The following is a 5309-nucleotide window of genomic DNA, read 5'->3' on the forward strand; positions in this document are numbered from 1 at the left end:
ATCAATAACAATACAAGAATAAAGTCTGTGTTTTGCATACTCACAACTGTAAATCTACTTTTGCCCACCTCTGTATTTGATAAAGGGTTAATATTCAGAATATACAAAGAACTATAACTCAATAACAATAAGTCAAACAGCCCGGTTAAAAAATGGGCAAATGCCTGGCCAGTGTGGCTCAGTGGTTGGCATCAACCTATGATCCAGGAGGTAACAGTTTGATTCCCAGTCAGGGTACATGCCTGGGTTGCACATGCCTGGGCTTGATCCCAGGAAGGGGGCATGCAGGAGGCAGCCGATCAATGTTTTCTCTCTCATCATTGATGTTTTTATCTCTCTCCCTCTCCCTTCTTCTCTGAAATCAATAAAAATATATATTTTTAAATGGGCAAAGGGCCTCGCTGTGGTGGCTCAGTGGTTGAGCGTCAACCTACGAACCAGGAAGTCACAGTTCGATTCCCCGTCAGGGGTATGCCAAGGTTGCAGGCTCGATGCCCGATCACGCAAGAGGCAGCCAATCAATGATTCTCTCTCATCATCGATGTCTCTCTCTCTCTCTCTCTCTCTCTCTCCCTCTCCCTTCCTCTCTGAAATCAATAAAGACTTTTTTTTTTAATGGGCAAAGGACCTGAATAAACATTTCTCCAAAGATGATATACAAATGACCAACAAACATGAAAAGATGCCTACTAACATCACTAGTCAGTAGAGAAATGCAAATTAAAACCACAAAGCACTAATTGACATCTCAAAAAAATAGCCTAAATATTGCAGAGGAAAATTAAAACTTATCAGATATATCTATGGAATCTCTACAGGTCAAGATAAAAAAAAATGAAAAGAAGTTTTCTGAAATGACAACCTCTCTCCATTAAACCTTCCCCTCTGTTAAACATCCTTATTTACTTTTCCTCTCATAAAAGACTTATGAATTAATTAATCTATTTACTATTTTTTCTGATGTGAATATTTAAATTACATCATATTCCCAAATGTACATTGTGATTATATGAGACTAAAAATTCTGAACCAGCCTCTCAAAAAAATACCCACAATGAAATATCACTTCACATCAATTAGAGTGGCTACTATCAAAAAAGCAAAAGATAATTGTTGACAGGGATGTAGAGAAATTGGAACTCTTGTGTACAGTTGGTAGGGATGTAAAATGGTGAAGCCACTATGCAAAATGGTGTAGTGATTCCTCAAAAAATTAAAAATAGAACTATCATATGATCCAGCACTCCTACCTCTGGGTATATAACCAAAAGAATTGAAAGCAAGCCCTAGCTGGTATGGCTATGTGGATAGAGCGTTGGCTTGCAGACTGAAGGGTCCCAGGTTCAATTCCGGTCAAGGGCACATGCCTGGGTTTCGGGCTCAATCCCCAGTAGGCTGCAGGAAGCAGCCGATCAATGATTCTCTCTCATCATTGATGTTTCTATCTCTCTTTCCCTCTCCCTTCCTCTCTGAAATCACTAAGAATATATTTTTTAAAAAAGAATTGAAAGCAAGATCTCTAAGAAATATTGCATGTCCATGTTCATAACAGCATTATTCACAATAGCCAAGAAGTGGAAGCAACCTAAATGTCTACAGATGAATGAATAAACAAAATGTGATACACTGGAATATTATTCAGCCTTAAAAGGGAAGGAATTGTTACATGCCAAAACCTGGATGAACCTAGAGGATATTATACTAAGTGAAATAAGCTAGTCACGAGACAAATATTGTGTGATTCCCTTAATATGTGGTATCTAAAATAGCCAAATTCATAGAAACAGACAGTAGAATGGTGGTTACCATGGGTGAGGGGAGGGAGTTTTTATTTAATGTGTATTGGGTTTTAGATTGGCAAGATAAAAAAGTTTTGGAGATCTCTTTCACAACAGTGTGAATATACTTAACACTATTGAAATGTACACTTAAAAATGGTTAAAATAGTACATTTATATTATGTGATCTTTATCACAATTAAAAAAAAAAAAAGCTGGAAGAGGAAAAGAACTGATTTTCTGCTGGAGCCCCTGGAAGGATTGTGGCCCTTGACTTTGGCCCAGGAAAACTGATTTGAGACTTCTGGCCTCCAAACATGTGAGAAAATTAATTTCTGTTGCTTTAAGTTTTCAAGTTTGTGGTCATTTCTTATGGTAGCCACAGGAAACTAATACATTGAATAAATTATCAACTCTAATGTCAAGTGAATCCATGCTATGAAGATTAAAAGACAGGGAAGGAGACAAAGGATGACAAAGAATGTTAAGCTACTTGGGATGGTTGAGGACACCTGACCTCAGGCCAAAAGCCCTGTGGTAAGTACATACCTAGGAAGTCACAACAGCGGAGAGGTGCACCTTGGTTAACAAAAATGAGGAAGAATCGAGAAAAATAAGGGCAAAGAAGGAGCCAGGTGCTATGTCCCATAAGGGTCCAAGTAAGGGCTTTGGATTTAAAAGCAAGGAAATGTCAGGTTTTCATCCATTTGTTCAGAGGCTCTGAAGGGTAGCAGGGGGGACAGACTTGGGGCTGTTACACTGAAAGTCCAGCTAGAGCAGAGACAAGGGGGAGAACTGGTAGGTTTCTGGATATATTTTGTACAGAGAGCCAATAAGATTTGCTGATGGATCAGACGCAAGGAGTAGGGAGAGGGAACGAGTAAAGTCAAGGGCACTGCAAGTTTTGGCCTGCGCCACTCTAGATGACGGTGGTGGCATTTACTGAGATAAGAAACACCTGGGGAGGAGCAGGCCCAGACACAAATTAAGAGCTCTGGCCTGGATGCATTAAGTTGATAGGCGCATTTGCCACGCAAGTAAAGATGCCAAGTAGACATTTGGGTCCTTGTGTCTGCAGTTCAAGGAGGGAGTGAGGGAGTCACTGAGCCATGTGTCTGGGTGAGGAGGAGGCAGACTGGGTCGGACAGCATGGGTCCCATGATGCCAGCTCTCTTTTCCTCCCTAGGCTAGGACAACTCAGGCTCTGGATTCTGGCCTGGGGAACAGTCTTGGGCTCATCCTGTGACAGTGTCCTCAGGGAGCCTCTCACTTATCACCAGTTTGTGTTCAGCCAGGCACCAGTTTGCACAAATCCTAATCACTGATCTGGAGTAATACAACCTTTCCCACAGGACTCTTAACCCCTTGTCTAGAGAATTTTTATTGTGAATCCCATCAATAAAATATTATTTAGCAAATATATGTATTTGCCACTTGGATTGCAAATGGGCACTTAAAACTAACACACTGAAGCCAGAGCTCTTAATTTGCACCCAAATTAAGATCTGTACCCTATCACACACATGTACACATATTCACTTATAAATTATATACACACTTGACTATACAAATAATAAAATATGTTCACATGTCAATGCAAAAAGAGTTTAAGAAGAGTGTTCTAAAGATGAGATGAACAATTTTTGAATTATTATCTTTGTTAAAAGTACAAAATTCCTTTTTGCTTTCAGTTTTTAAAAGGCAATACATTGTATGAGCAATGTGACCGAATGTGTCAGATCTGATGAGCCGGTTACTGGTTTCACCAGGTAATGTTGCTGACAAGGAGCTCCAACCAGGGATGGAAATGCCAGCTCTATTTTGTCAGTCTTCTTGCAGTATTAGCATTGTTGTCTATCTCTGCTTTCTTTTCAGCAATCTTTTTCAGACACAAGTCCATTCTGTGTGGGTTAGTTTTGTTAAAACTAGGCAGTATCATTCAGCTAACCGGGACAGGCCCATCGCCTCTCCAGGTCCGCTCTGAGCACTCCCTTCACCCTGCACGGTGGCCCTCTCCTAAGCCCCTCCACCTGGGGAAGTGACTGCTGCCACCCCCACCCCCTCCTACACCCCCTAGAGCAGCGGTTCTCAACCTGTGGGTCGAGACCCCTTTGAGGGTCGATCGACCCTTTCACAGGGGTCGCCTAAGACCATCGGAAAACACATATATAATTACATATTGTTTTTGTGATTAATCACTATGCTTTAATTGTGTTCAATTTGTAACAATGAAATTGGGGGTCACCACGACATGAGGAACTGTATTAAAGGGTCGCGGCATTAGGAAGGTTGAGAACCACTGCCCTAGAGGGTGCCTGTCTCATTGGTCTCCCTTAACTCTGCCTGATCCATTGTAAAACCTCCTTTATTAAACTCTGCTCAATAACCCCCACTGAGTGCTCCTGTTTCCTGCCGGGACCTCATCTGAGATATGCCCTATAGACAAGCAAAAACATTGCACAGCCTCTGAGGGCCTCCATGTCTCCTTGGGACACTTTCCTATAAGTGCTCTGGGACCATCTGACCAGAAGGCAGCGAGGGCACTAGTGTCTGTCTACATATTCAGTGTTTTTAAAGCCCAGCTTCTTTATTATTAGAAATCAAGATGTGAATATCCCCCAAGGTAATTGTTTTGCACTAAGGGTGAGTGCCTGGCCTTACAGGACACTGGCCAGGGCCCTGGCAAGAGAAGTCTAGCAAATGTGATGGCTGAAGCCAGTCTGGGCACCGCTGCCGTTACCCACTTGGCACGTGGCTCCACCTCTCTGCTCATAGCTTCCTGGGCAATAGGATAAAGGGGGAGGGTGGGCCTAGGGGGAGATGGGGTCGCTCCTCCCCAGGGGACATTCTAGGATTCTCCACTTCTAGGCAGGGTGCTACACCTTTCCAGTGCTGAACTGGGCACCTGTGCTTTGGGAACCAACCAATTCCTCTGGCCCCTTCACTCAGCCAAAACCCTATTCCTCTGTTCCCCCTCCTGAACCCTGGGCCTGGCGGCGCCAGCCTCAAGTCTCCAGCTCTGCAAAGAGCAAAGCCCTGAGCACATCTGTCACGGTCTGGCAGAAGGTCACCCCGCCCCCAGGTCCTGCTCCCTGAGCTCCCAGCCTAGCTGGTGAGGGCCTGAGCCTTGGGCCATCGCCTAACCTCCCCAAGGCGGCCACCGCGGTCCTCGAGGTCCACAAAGTCTCCTCCAGCTCACGTCCCAGTTCTTGGCCTCCATCCAGCTGCCTTGGGCCAGAAGGGGGTTCCTGCCGGGAAACTGAGGCCCCTTCTCGGGGCTAAACTCGCCTCGGCTGCCCAGTCTAAGCCCCGGTTCTCGGTTTACGCCTCTCCGCCCCAGGGCGCTGGGCGGGGAGAGGTCTCTCGGAAAAGATGAATGAAGGGGCGGAGGAGCTGGTGGGGGCGGGGCGCCGCGAGGGCGCGGGGCGGGGCGGGGCCGCGCAGGGCAATTCGGCCTCGCCCCGCCCGGCCCCGCCCCGCCTCCTGCCGCAGCTCGGAGGCCCCGCCCCGGCCCGCCCCTCCGCTCCATCC

Source organism: Myotis yumanensis, unplaced genomic scaffold (genome assembly GCF_028538775.1).
Source record: "Myotis yumanensis isolate MYYU_CA2020_CCGP unplaced genomic scaffold, mMyoYum1.0.hap1 SCAF_4, whole genome shotgun sequence".
Lineage (NCBI taxonomy): Eukaryota > Metazoa > Chordata > Mammalia > Chiroptera > Vespertilionidae > Myotis > Myotis yumanensis.